At 41.1% G+C, this 14,887-nt stretch overlaps 1 long non-coding RNA gene across 3 annotated transcripts; it reads right to left on the bottom strand.

Annotated features, from left to right (window-relative positions):
- Window positions 1-356: 356 nt before the first annotated feature.
- LOC116596974 lies at window positions 357-14,871 on the bottom strand. Of its 3 annotated transcripts, none has more exons than XR_004288410.1 (4): window positions 14,485-14,871; window positions 2,130-2,171; window positions 1,601-1,661; window positions 357-869 (listed from the first exon to the last, which is right to left on the bottom strand). It is a non-coding gene; the product is annotated as an uncharacterized LOC116596974 (long non-coding RNA). The 3 variants fall into 3 exon arrangements; XR_004288403.1 differs by having other exon boundaries at window positions 14,507-14,871; XR_004288408.1 differs by lacking the exon at window positions 14,485-14,871 and adding an exon at window positions 9,826-10,726.
- Between the last annotated feature and the right edge of the window lie 16 nt (window positions 14,872-14,887).

The following is a 14,887-nucleotide window of genomic DNA, read 5'->3' as shown; positions in this document are numbered from 1 at the left end:
CTCTGTCAAATAAATTTTTAAAAAAATCTTAACAACAACAAAAAAGAAAAGATAATAATTACCAAAAGTGTCTCCGAAGTCAGGGATCAAGGCCAATTCTACACACAGGTAAGCTGGGGAAGGACAAAGTTTGAGCTGATACAAAATACTTCCCCCATCAGGCGGAGGTAATGCTTGAAATTTCCAAAACATTCGCTTCTTCGGATTAAGACATCACCGATCCTTGTTAAAAATGTAAATGTTCTCTTGCAGCAACTACATATTAATCCATTATTAACCTCGAGTGCTTCAGCTAAACTTATTAAGTCGACTTGCGAGTGAAAGGGACGTAAGACAGGTAATTACTTTTTACTCTTTATTAGGAAAATGTTTAAACATGCAAAACCGAAGGCAATCATATAATAAACCCTTCTATGTTCATAACCAGCTTCAACAATTATCGTCCTAAAACCAATCTGGTTTCATCTATCGCCCCCCCCCCAAACTGAACTATTGTGAAGCAAATCCAAAACCTTTTCATATTTCATGTGTGCATATTTTAGGACAAAGCTCCAAAATTGAAATACTGTTAACATTATCACAATATCAGTATCATACCAAAAAAAAAAAAAAAAAAGAGAGAGAGAGAGAGAGAAGAAACAACAAACAACAACAAAAAACAGAAAGAAACAATAATTCCTTAACATGGCCAAATATCTGGTCAGTAGTTAGCATTCAAATAGCCCCAAAGGAACAGTTCAGTTTTGAGGTAGAAGTAGCGTTAGGTCCGGTATATAGCAGGTGCTGGTTCTAGGTCTCCCAGGTGAAGAAGGGGCCACGGCGTGACTATCATCCGTTTCATTGTTCTGTTTTGTTTTCCAGTTTCACGACTGCCAAGAGCGATCCACGTAAGGGAAAAGACATGAATGTGTAGGCCAAAATATGAATTACTCTCCCTATCAGCCAATGACACTCACCAGCTTCCCCCAGCTGTCATAAAAATAATTAAGAGTTAGGTTTCCTTAACCTGGCAATACTAGGACTTGAGTAGTTAATCCCATTGTGAAATTCACCTGATTAAAGATAAGCCAGCTGTACTTGCCTGAGCCTCAGTTTCCTTGTACAATGGAGGCAGTAACAGGGCATACCCCACAGGGCTCTTCAGAGAATTAATAGAAGATAATGTATGTAAAGCACTTAGAAAAGCTCCTGGCAGGGTAAACCCATAAGGAACATGAACTATTATATTGTTATTCCCCGGTCTCCTTGGAAATCAAAACCTGGGCAAACCGATGCTTGATGAAGATCCTAATGGTCTTCTCATGGCCACCTCCTCTGCTTGACAAAACACTGAATCTGAAATATTTTAAGCTAGTGCACCTCAAAGTGTACTCTTCAGACCACCTGCACCAACATCACCCCAAGTGATTATTTCAGTGTGGATTGCTAAGCCCTCAGCAGTTCTTAGGGACGCTAAATCTTGAGAACTTCTGCCTTAAGTTCACCCGAATGTACAGTAACTTTCCGTTCAGAGGGAAAAGACAGACAGCGCAGTGTGGCAGAAAGAACCAGGGCCCCGGAATTAGGAGGTCAGCAGTAGAACTTGGCCATCCTCATTTACCTGCAGAATGGAACTGGTAACATCTTCCTTACTGGGGCCACAGGGAGAGCCAAATGGAATCCTGAAGATGGGCAAATACTTCCCATTAATCAATCAGTGTGTGGTATTACTTAGTTATGTTATTATCCCAATTCCAAGAACCTAAATATAGAATTCCTATTTGGTGCTTCCAAAAGCAGACCATGTGTTCTAATGATGTTCATGACAAAGGATCGTATTCATGGCAGTCTCATTCATTCATTCATTAATAAATATTTATTGAGGGACAGTTCTTTGCCAGGAACCGTGCTGGCATAAACCAGGGGGAAAACAGTCATATTCCCTGTCTTCTAAGCACTTAGAAGGCTCTGAAGTACCACAGGTCAAAGACCAGACGGGGTGGGGGCATCATAAAGCTCACAGAAGTCAAGAGCTAGAAAAGGACCTTCACAGATACAGTTCCTTCACAGAACTGGTGAGAAGTCAGAGACCCAGAGAGGGGACATGGCTCCACGTCCCTTAGGGAGAAAGTAGCTAGAAAAGTACTCACTTCTTAGTTCTCGGAACTGCTCTTCCTCTATGTTACTCTTTCCTGCACCAAGAAAAGCAAAGAAGCAAAACAAATACTGAGTTGTTTTTTTCTCCATGTCATCAGAATGAATCATTTGAGTTGACAGCAACAAAATTCTTCCCACTTAATGCAGAACTATTACATTTTTTTTTATTTCTCATTTAATTTAAAAGCAAGTTACAAAACTGCATACAGAATGGGATCTCGTTTTTGTAAAGGAGGTATCTGTGGCATACAGAGAAAAATGGCTATACAAAACAAAGATTATCAATAGATATTTCCTAGGGGCTACAATTACGGACACTTTTATTTTCTTCTTTATACTCCTGGAACTTTCTCAGAATTTTCTTAAATGTTCTACAAGGAACACAAATTACTTCTGTAACACCAAAAAAATGTTATTTCAAAAATAACGTTGGTTTCTTTTTTTTCTTTTTAAAGTCCATGTGTTTTGCCTTTTTGAAACTAAATCTCACCTCATGAGAGTTTTCTAGAATCTTTTTGTCCAAATTAATTCCAAAAATTAAATGCAGTCTTCATTCTCCAACAAAAGAGATGTGGCATGAAAGAGTCACCTGTCGCCAGACCTCCTCTAAAATACGCTTTGGATTTATCCAGGCAAAGACTCACTGTAGTCTTGAATTTGTAATCAACTGATCTACAAATATTTCCTGAACCCTACCAAGTTCAAGGAACAGCATTGTGCCCTGTTCTCAGAGGTCAAAGATGCACAAAACATGATCAGAGTCTTCAAGAAATTTGGGATTTCACTGAGGCGGGAAGACATAAAAATATACAAAGTTTAGTAACAAAACGTGATATTGAACAAAGGTGTGATGTTGAAAAGCACATTGTGTTTTGGAGCAGCAAAGACTGTCCATCCAAGGAGCCATGGGAGCCAAGTGGCAAACAGGAGACCGAGGGCAATGGGGAGCCATTGAAGGTTTTTATTTTTTAGCAGGGAGGTAACCTAAGATCTGTGTTTCAAGAGATTAAGGTCTGTAGGATGTACAATCGTATTTGAACAGAGAAGAATACAGCTGTAATATACATCAAGTGGAAAGGAAGCAAGGTTTTAGGTCCAGTTCAGCCACTAATATGGCAACTCTGAACCTGTCGTTTCTACTGCCTATGACTAGTTCCCTCACCAGACAAATGGGAGAACAGATTCGAATCTCTAAGCCCTGCCCAGCTGTCAAAATTCTTTAGTTCCATGATCCAAGCAAGAGTTGCAGTGGTGAAGAGAGGAATGGTCTTACTCTAGCAGGTGCCTCTCGGTCAGAGCTTCTAAGTCATCTCAGGCACCAACAAAATAAGGTCAGATACTCCCTTCTTACTCTTATTTTTAAGCCCTTGGGTGGTTTTGCAGCAAATACTTTCTTTTCACGTGTTCTAATGAGAAATAACTTATATACCATAAAATTCACCCTTTTAAAATAGACAATTTAGCAGTTTTTCACATATTCACAAAGTCGTACAAACCTCACCACTGTCTAAGTCCAGAACATTTTCATCACCTGATAAAAGAAATCCTGTGACGGTTAGCAGTCACTCCCCACCCGTCCCCAGCCCTTGGCGATCACCACTGTACTTTCTGTCTCTGTCAATTTGCCTTTATGTGGACATTTCATATAAATGGAATCATACAATCTGTAGCCTTTTGTGTCTGGTTTTGCTCATTTCTTTCATTCTATTATCAATATCTACCCACGTGGTAGCCTGTATAAATTCATCCTTTTTATGGCTGAATAATATTCCATTGTATAGATAGGCCACATTTTATCTGTTCATCCATCGATGGACATCCAGGTTTTCTCTACTTTTTGGCAATGCATTAATGTTATGCTCTTATTTTTCAAGGAAAAGCTAGCACAGGAGCTGCCACTGCTTGAATTTAAAAAGAAGTGGAAATTTGGGATGGAGGGAGGGTGGTCACTCCTGGACAGTGACAAAACCATTTTCATCCACAGTAACTGTTGTAGACATTCGTTCCAACATCTTTTTCCGTAGATACCACAGGGGTAAACAAAATAATTGTATCTCCAGAGAGTGTGTGACTTTAAGTGAAAATTTTTGAGCTCCAAAGCCCATTCCATGGATTAAAAAATGCCACAGGATTAGGGGATAATCTTTAGCTTTCATGTTCTGCCAATGAGAGAGAATTGAGTTTGTAGATTCCCAGGCATGACGGAAGTAGCGTCTCAGCCTATGTGTGACCTGATTTTCACTCCGTAAACAACCAATTCAGACCCAGGCATTTCAGAGTTTCAGCATTTCTTCTCCTTTTCCCACAGTCCAGGCTGTGAATTTCCTCGCTGTATTTTTAGGAGCAGGAAAAACATGAAACACCACTGACCTGCCGATATCCGTGTTACAATGTAAGACCCAAGATGACCTTGTCTTTTCCTAAATCAAACTGAATGAAAAATAAGACCAATAAAATATTTATCCTGTTGACATGAGACCTCTGAGTTTAGACCTTCCGAAGTGCGGGGGGCTGAGGGGAACGGGAAAAAAGGTAAAACTCAGCTGTATGTTTCCTTCTTGTGGTCCTTTAATAGAATTTCAAAATTATCATACCAGTCAGAAAAAGAGTAGAGCATTTGAGAGCTTTATCACTGAGGAAAAACATTTACTAAGCACCTGTTGTGTGCCAAGAGTGAGGAGTTCCATGGTCTCTTGTAATCTATTCAAAGAGAGAAGATCTAGCCATTAAAAATCACCAGTTTGCTGGTGGCTTGGGGGAGGAGAGAATGGAGAGTAACTGCTAATGGACATGGCATTTCTTGTTGGCCAGACGAAATGTTCTTGAATTAGACAGTGGTAGTAGTAGCACAACCTCCTGCAGATAACAACCACTGAAATGTACATTTTTAAAGGGTATACAAATATATGGTATGTGAACTATATCTCAATGAAATAAAAAATGGAAATCATGATAATGACACATGGAACTATTAACAAAAAGAGTGAAAAAGTGTCTGGTGGTAGGGTACAAGACAGGTCTTCTTTCAGTCTCAGGTTGGCTCCTGAGCAAAAACTGTAGTAAACTTCTCTGCATTTGTTGATGCCCTCCCCAGGCTCTTTCCACAGGGCCCAGGTCTCCCCCAGTTCCCAGCTTGTCCTGGCTCAATGGATACCCCTGTGTACTGACTCCATGGAAGTTCTCGTAACTACTTTGCCCCCAAGGATGTGTTTCAAGTGAATGCTGCCTGGCTTACAACGTGATTTGGAAATATGCTGCTGGCTGTGTTTTATGCATTTTATCAAGTGTTTTTAACTTTGTACTAGCTGCAACCATGAAGGGCACAGTTTTAGAAGGTTGAAGTTAAATAATAATTTCACACCAGGAAACACTCAGCTGGGGCCACCTATCCAAAGCTGCCTAGGTGGTCAATATTCTGGAGCCCTGGAGGTGGAGTCACATCAGGAGGCTGCTTAGTGGCCACCTGGAGAGTTGGGGGCTGGATAATATCACAATTGAGCCCATGGACTCTTGGAAGATGACTGGCTGTATAAGCTTGCATGTGTTCATTAACCTCGCTAGACCTCAGTTTCCTCTTCTGTCAAACAGGGGTGATCATATCTATAGGTAACCCACAGGGTTTTGAGTAAATGAGTCTACGGTGCTTGGAGATATGGCTGGCAAGCACTCACAACTTAATAAATGGTGACCACTATTAAGAATATTATTACTTCTTGGGCTGTTGCTGACTGTCCTTAAGGAAGGAAGGTGTTTGCCATATCTAATGTCTTTCAAGGAGGCTGGCAACCTGATTGGGCACATTTCAATTTTCATCCCACTTAAACTGTTGCACTCTAAAATGAGACAGTGAGATTATGGATCCTGGAGGAACTTAAGTCAAATTCCATGATGGAACCAACAAACGAGATTTTTACATTCTGATATTGCTCATCAGCTGTAGACTTTAAACTGCTTAAGCCCAAGTGCCTACTCCTCACAGGTTCTCAAAGGCTGGTATGGGATTGTCTGTGTCAGAACCATGTGGGGTGCACTTGTTTAAAATGGGAAATTGCCAGGCCCCACCTAGAACTGCTCCCCACGAAAGCTTGAGGGAAGAACTCTGCATTTGAAGGAGCTCCTCACAGCCTCTTGGGACAGCTATATGTAGAAAAATGAAACTCAACCATTCTCTTACACTGTACACAAAGATAAACTCAAAATGGATAAAAGACCTCAACGTGAGACAGGAATCCATCAGACTCCTAGAGGAGAACATAGGCAGTAACCTCTTCGATATCAGCCACAGCAACTTCTTTCAAGATATGTCTCCAAAGGCAAAGGAAACAAAAGCGAAAATGAACTTTTGGGACTTCATCAAAATCAAAAGCTTCTGCACAGCAAAGGGAACAGTCAAGAAAACAAAGAGGCAACCCACGGAATGGGAGAAGATATTTGCAAATGACAGTACAGACAAAAGGTTGATATCCAGGATCTATAATGAACTCCTCAAACTCAACACACACGAAACAGGCAAACATATCAAAAAATGGGCAGAAGATATGAACAGACACTTCTCCAATCAAGGCATGCTGGAGGGTAAGTGAGAGCCATAGCACTAGATTTGGCTCTGCAGCCCAAGTGCCTACTAACAATGCCAAGCACACGGCAGATGCTTAAGGCATCTTTGTCTTAATAATAGAGAAAAAAAGACAGGGTGCCTGGGTGGCTCAGTTGGTTAAGCATCTGCCTTCAGCTCAGGTCATGAGTCCAAGGTCCTGGGATCGAGCCCCACATCGGGCTCCCTGCTCAACAGAGAGCTTGCTTCTCTCTCTCCCTCTGCCTGCTGCTCTCCTTGCTTGTGCTCTTTCTCTCTGTCAAATAAATAAATAAAATCTTTTTAGAAAAAAGAAAACTAATGAAAAAAATTTATGACTCAGTAAAAATCATGGAAAAATAAATAGGTGGATGAATGGATAATGGATGAATGAATAGATGGATAATGAATGAATGGATGGATGGAAGGATGATGGATGGATGATGGAGGGATGGATGGATGATGGAGGGATGGATGGATGATGGATGGTTGAATGGATGGATAATGGATGGATGGATGGATGGAAGGATGATGGATGGATGATGGAGGGATGGATGGATGATGGAGGGATGGATGGATGGAAGGATGATGGATGGATGATGGAGGGATGGATGGATGATGGATGGTTGAATGGATGGATAATGAATGGATGGATGGATGGATGGATGGATGAGAGATGGATGATGGATGGTAGATAGATGCATGCATGGACAGATGAAGCAACCACGTGTATCAAGTTTCTTTGTTCCTCTTTATCATGTTGTTCCTGAAGAGGAAACCATTAACATTTATTGAGAGATTTTTTTTCAGGGTAAAAGCAACATATGACCGATGCTAAAAACTTAGAAAACACAAAAAAGCAAAAGGAAAGACAAATAAAAATCACCACTCAGAAATTACCATCCTCAACACATTCGTGTAGTTCCTTCTGGTCTTCTGTGTGATGCATATAAACACAGGAGTGCTTAACAAAGTATCATCCTATTATAACCCAGTACTCTCTGAGCCTGCTTTCTTTAACTTAACAATGCATTATGAATATTTCCTCAACTCGGGAAATTCTTTTTCAGCATAATTTTAGATGGCAGCATAGTATTCCATCATAGATATGCTATGATTTATTTCAACCCCATCCAGTCATTGAATGTTCAAACTCAGTAATTAACTAAAAATGAAATGTACATGTCGATTCTAATTCACATCTTCAGTGGACATCTGTATTTTTCTAAGTTTGACAGTTGATTTCAATCAGTAGCCAGGACTGATGGCTACTGCCCCCAAAAGCCTACTTCTAGAATGTTCTCGGGAAACTTTTGGAGTTAAAACACAAATAAGGAAAATTTCCATGCCTCAAGAACATCAGCAGACCTGGATTATGTAAACTCTGTTGATTTCAGTGTGCACAGCATTGTCACAGATGACAAGAGGAAAAAGCAGGTACTATTGTATCGTCACAAGGGGACCAATGTGTTTCAGCACGTCCAAGATGGCACCAACTTCATCTCTGATGAACAACCACTTGGAGAGCCACACAGCGATACTCTGCCAACTGGAATGATTTATTTTTATCATTTCTTTCCCTTTCATTGCTTCAATTAGTTGCCAAGATATGACAAGAGGAGCTTGCTATCTCTTTGGGGCTCGGATATAGAAGAAACTCCTATAAATTTAAAGACTCAAAGATTAAAGAAAGCCCAGAGTTTATAAAATTATGTGCAATTTCGTGCTTTTGATTTTTTTTTAAGATTTTATTTATTTTATTTGACAGAGAGAGATCACAAGTAGGCAGAGAGGCAGGCAGAGACAGAGGGGGAAGCAGGCTCCCTGCTGAGCAGAGGGCCCGATGCGGGGCTCGATCCCAGGACACCGAGATCATGACCTGAGCCAAAGGCAGCGGCTTAATCCACTGAGCCACCCAGGCGCCCCTCATGCTTTTGATTTTTAAACAAACACACCTGTACCAGTTTCTTCTGGACTATAACAAAGGAAAGGTGATTTCTAAAAGTTAGGAACTGGGGTGCCTGGGTGGCTCAGTGGGCTAAAGTCTCTGCCTCTGGCTTGGGCCATGATCTCAGGGTCCTGGGATGGAGCCCCACATCAGACTCTCTGTGCGGCAGGGAGCCTGCCTCTCTCTCTCTCTCTCTGCCTGCCTCTCTGCCTACTTGTGACTTCAGTCATATAAATAAATAAAACCTTAAAAAAATTTAAAAATTAAAATAATAAAAATAGGGGCGCCTGGGTGGCTCAGTGGGTTAAGCCGCTGCCTTCAGCTCAGGTCATGATCTCAGGGTCCTGGAATCGAGTCCTGCATCGGGCTCTCTGCTCAGCAGGGAGCCTGCTTCCTCCTCTCTCTCTGCCTGCCTCTCTGCCTACTTGTGATCTCTCTCTGTCAAATAAATAAATAAAATCTTAAAAAATAAATAAATAAAAATAAATAAAAAATAAAATAATAAAAATAAAAGTTAGGAACTGATGCAAAGGGAATTGACAACACACCCCTGAAGGCAGGATCCATCTTGGTTGCCCTCATTCCTGCAGCATCTGTCATGATCTAGAGCACAGTGAATGATTGTTAAATGGATTAATACTTGAGTGAATGAATAAATGAATGAATGAATGAATGAATGAAGGGATGCTTCTCTATCCCATTTTAAGCACAATAGAGCATAATAGAGAGGATCTGAATTACTCAGTTTTCCTGCAGATTTGGTGTTAATCTCCAAAGACCAGCCCCCTCATAACTCCTGTATTGCCTAAAAACTCAAATAGGTAGGCCTTTTATCCAGCAATCCTATGCACAGGATCAAAATCCACCAAGCTATATCACCACTCCTGTCTCCCCCTAGAGAGGTACTCAGTTAGCAAAATGAAAATCTTCAGGATCCCTTACCACATCTGGCTCAAGGGGCCATCTGCAAGGTCGCACTAATTCATTCGCTGCCGAAGCTGTGGCTGCATTTAAACCCAGGGGTAGAAAAAGCTTCCTTTATACTCAAATCACCTCCCCTGTGCAGTTCCCAGCCCTGTGGGACTGGCTGAGGCCACTGGCCTACTGGGGTTCTTCTGCATCTCCTTTGCTCTGAACTACATGACCTGAGAGGCCCAGCCTAACTTACCAGGAACCTCAAAGCAAGCATTCCTCTCTGGGTGCTTTCTCGCTGAGAAAAACAACAAATGACCGCTCTGGCCCCGAGTTTGATGGACACTCCCTTGCGCAGTACATCCCACTTTGGGATCCAGAAAGATCACAGCTCTCCCCTGGGCTGTTCAGAATCCCACCGCACCACACACCCCAGTCCCTGTTCCGCCAGCACGTCCCCTCCAGTGGGCATGCATTCCTTGCCCTAAACTTTTACTTTCACTTTTACTACAGCCAAATAATTGTGCAAAGAGGGGGAAAAAAAAAATGGGTAATTTCCCCTTTTTTTTTTTTACCATATAATTTCCTGTTTCCCGCCAAACTCCAACAGAGCCTCTACTGTTCACACGTTTTTATTTGCACCAAAAATACATATACTCTTTTTTTTTCTTTTTTTAGGTAAATGGTGTTCAATGCTTTCTTGTTGACCAGTAGGTCGTGAGTGTTGATGGTTGCTGCAGGAAGCCTGAGGGCTGAGGAGGCCCAGGGAGGAGCTGAAGGGACATTAGAGGGGCGAGCTGCTGTGGCTTCTGAGACTGGCTTCCACACTGAGGCTGGGCAGTGGGAAGGAGAAAGTACTTGTCTGAGCCCAAAACACATGCGGCCGGCAGGAGAGCATCTCTTGGGGACCGTTTTGCGGGTCAGGCCTGATTCTTGCTCGCTGGGTGAGCACCAACACTGAGGTTTGAGCAAGGAAAGCTCTAGAAAGAAACTGTTTCTGAAGCCAGAGGCTACGTCTGCAACGTGAGGAGATGGCTCCCCCCAGTGTCGGGATGGTTCTTCAGAAACCCAAAGGAAACTAAGCCAGAGCCATGACCTTGACCGCTTCAAGGTGGTGTGACCCACAGGCCTGGAGAAGGGGAAGGAGGCGGCGAGCTGACCCAGAGCTGGTCCTCCCTCTGTCGCCCCCAGATCCTGTGTTCAATGCTGCAAACCCCCCAACACGGCTTTCTCCTTTTTGTTTGTTTTGTTTTGTTTTTAAATAATGTGTTTTATTTGCTCTTTTCCTCTTTCCCTTTGTAGCAGATGCACCAAACCCTACAGATAAACAGTCAAGGTCATATGGTCATAGTACCTGGAATCCCATTGTCTCTTTCCCCCAACATCTTTTCTTGTTCAAAACCTGATCCTTTCCAGCCTGGGGGCCTCCTACTGAATGCCAGGACCTCCCCAAAACCTCCTTTAATGGGGAAATGCCATAGACCTGTGTAGAAAGCTGCCAGCATCATTTTCCTATTCTTAGGTTTACATGGAAAACTGGCTACCTATGAAGTTCGAAAACTTCTCAGGGCTGCCAGCCTGTGGCCCTGAGAAAGTACATGGTTCTGGTCTGCTACAAGGGATCCGTGCCCAGTTTTCAAAATAAATTCACTGGAGAACAGAACCTCCCCGCCCCAAAAAAGAGAGAGAATTGATGCAGAATTCAGTCCAATATAAAGAAATACACAAATAATGCAAATATTTCCCAAGTCCTTTCAGTGTCACAAAATGTGTAGGGGAAAATCATATTACCATCCTTTGCTCTAAAGATACCAGCCTCGGTAGGCATTTGGCAAAGCTAAAGAAAATGACCCGAGGCTGGAGGAGTCAATGCTAAAGCAAGGAAAGAAACCTTGAAAGTGCTCTGGTTCACCTTGGAGGCTGGTCCTTTACAGAATGTATCTACTTCAAGCCATTCCCCTTCATGTCAGAAGTTGAGTGTTACTATAAGTTAGGACAGTGTCCCTCTCCTTTATGGGGCACATAAGAAAGTGACAAGATCATGCAGCTCTCTTTTTTTTTTTTTTTCGGATTATGGTAATGACACATTCTCATTAAAGAAAAATACAAAATATAGTTTGTAATTTTCTTCCTCGGTGTCCTTAAATATTTTCCATGTCGTGAAATATTTTTTGAAAATCTCATTGTAATGGTTGCACAATGTTCTACTTTTAAAACCTTTCTTTAATGCTAAGACATGTTTCCTTTTTTTTTTTTTCCTTTCCTGTTTTAAAGTGAAACAAAATAGAGGAACATAGGAGAAAATAAAAAAAGAGAGAGGGAGGGAGGCAAACCATAGGAGACTCTTAACTCCAGGAAACAAACTGGGGGTTGCTGGTGGGGGGGGGAGATGGGGGAGATGGGGGATGGGCATTAAGGAGGGCACATGATGTAATCAGCACTGGGTGTTGTACGTAACTGATGAACCACTGGATTCTAGTCCTAAAACTAATATTACACTAGATTTTAACCAACTAAAATTTGAATAAAAGCTTGAAATATTTTTTAAACAGTGAGTGTAGTAAACATTTTGAACATTAACCTTCATTCAGATTTCTGAGTTTCTGGGTCAAGGGGAAAGTCACTTCATTTGTTGAAACATGCAGTTAAGGGTCTCATGACCCCAGGCCTCTGTTTTCCATGCCAGCATATGGTGCCTTTGCAGAGGAAATACGTCTGGGAAAAATATTTGTTTTGAATTGAAACTCAGCGTAAAATTAAAAAGTTGAGATTTGACGTTTAGGTTTTGTTTTCACAACTTTTAAACAATTCAAGGTTATCCAGAGAGAAGGTACTATAAAAGCAGCATGCTAAGTCTTTTCCCTTCTTCTATAGAATAACATTTTTTTTTTCCTTTCCAAATTCTCTATTCTTGCAGAGCAGAAATTATGGCAGTCACACAGCTGGGAAACTGCTGGCTGATTGCCTACAAGGGTTGGCATCTGGGACCCTGGCCTGTCACTGCAGTGTTTTGCCTGTGGTGAGAGTTCAGCAAACACCCACCAATCCAAGAGCAGGTGGAAGGGAGGTTGAAATGCAAAGACATCAGTCTTCAGGGCTTCTGCTGTGTTTCTCCCATACTCCAAATCACCAAGATGTAAGCAGTATACACCGGCATCAGACTCCTACGCTCAGAAGTACATCCTGAGACCCAGGACTGTCATTTCCTCCATGAGCTGCCTGAAAAGGATCTAAGAAATTTCCACACCTACAAAGTGGGGGAGTACCAGACTACCTAATCTTAGAGTTGTCCTGACACTCAACATGAAAATGAAACCATATATGTGGTCTAAATGAGCCCTAAAACTCAAGTAATCACATTAAATAAACCGGTAAATAAATTAACCATTAAATAACTCTAAAATTCAGATAATCACAAACTACTCTGATGGTCACATCCAAGGGGCTAGAGAGCATTGGGGGTAAATATTAAGAAAGTGGAGGGCATCTCCCTGGTGTTATGCAACCTTACAGTTCACTTATAATGATCAATACAATAGAGAGTCTAGAATTTTCCAGGTATGTCTGGCCCCAGAACTTTTGATTTGCATCACATCTAATAACACCCCATATTAGGAAACATGGGTTTGGGGGTTTGATTTCACATAGAATATAAGGTCTCTGAAGGCAAGCACTTTGTTTTGTACCCCGCTGTATCTTCAAGGCATAGAAGAGCTGCCTGCATATAATAGGTACTCAATAAAATTTACATTCATTGCATAATGAATATACTTTCCATTAAGCTAATAGCATCTGAAAAGAGTTTGCATAGTGAAGTGAAACATGGTTTTTCATGCTCTGCTAGTAAAAGTGTAAATAGGTTAAGATTTTTGAAAAGCAGAAAGTATGGTAAAAGCAGCCTGGTGAAGAACTTATAAAGGGTTCCTACCCTCTCACCAAGTTGTGCTGCTTCTGGAAATTTATTTGGATGTTATTCTAAGTATGAAAAAAAAAAGTTTGCATTTAAGATGCTCAGGAGATGTAGTATTATTTAAAATGAAAAAAAAAACACCTGAAAATGATCTGAATTATGTTCAAAAATCATTGAATAACTAAGATACAGAATATCCACTTGATGGGTTATTCTGTGCATAATATGCTTATGGAAATGATGTAACTTAGAAATATTCTTATATTGTAAGCATGTATTCACAAACCATATATAATTTAGTATCCTTTTTTTCTTGTATTAAGGAAAAAGGCAAGAAACTAAACTATATAGGAATTGCAAGCCATATATGTAATAAATGCATATATATATATATATATATATATATATATATATAAAATATGTTTCAAAAATTCAGGGAAAAAAAACTAACATTGAGTGCTACTCTGTCAGGCATTTTGTTCTAAATACTTTACATACATCTAACTTCTTTATTTTCCCAATAATCTATAAGGCCGTCACTATTGCAATTGCAATACTCCGTATAATACTGGAAAAATGCTGGGAGATAACACACCCAAATAGTGACAACAGCTGCCCCTGAGTGATCGAAGAGACAGCAACTACACTCCTTGTACTTTCCTGCATTTTTACAAGTGTTTCGTAGTGATGAGAAAACTGCACTCTAAAAGGGTAAATTAATGAATTAATCTGTGTTCCTATAATATATCTGAACAGGAAAAAACTTTTTAATTGCCCACAGGACCCCTTTATTTCAACAGGGAACTCCGGTCCGTGCTCTACTCGCCAGTTCTCTTCTATACAGAAGGGAAAAATAAAAGGAAGTTCCATTTAGGGTGAAATACGTTGAAAATCGGCTATTTTTACGAATGCACAGAAACTGGCCAAGGCTACTGTTGGGTTTCCAGTTTCAACGTCGCATTTGCTCAAACCCCAAGATAATCTCGGATAATCACTCCGCCCTACCCAGAATGAAGAATTTAGTCACCAGAAGCTCACATGCCCTCACAAATCAACGAGTCAGTGGTGAGATGTGGAGATAAGGGTGTGGAGGTAGAGGAGCAGTCAGGGCCCAGGCACTGGACAAGAAGAATCCGCACCGGCCGCGGGAAGGTTCGTTTCTTTTTATGCAGCGGGAGGAACTGTCCTTGATACACCCTTTGGAGCGGTAGAAAGAAGGGGTAAAAAGATGCTAATAAAGCTAGCTATGAATGTGAAATTGATCACATGCCACCTATGTATCTAAATGGCAATTTAAAAACTAGGGACAATAAATTCATCCTACACTAAGGACCATTTAGTAACGCAAGCATTTTATCTTACGGGGCTGTCGGAGCCCCCTAGCTCAATGGGTCCAACCCACTTCTAA

This window comes from Mustela erminea, chromosome 1 (assembly GCF_009829155.1).
Source record: "Mustela erminea isolate mMusErm1 chromosome 1, mMusErm1.Pri, whole genome shotgun sequence".
Lineage (NCBI taxonomy): Eukaryota > Metazoa > Chordata > Mammalia > Carnivora > Mustelidae > Mustela > Mustela erminea.
Note: the sequence above shows the minus strand (reverse complement) of the source record. Positions and strands in the feature narration are given on the sequence as shown.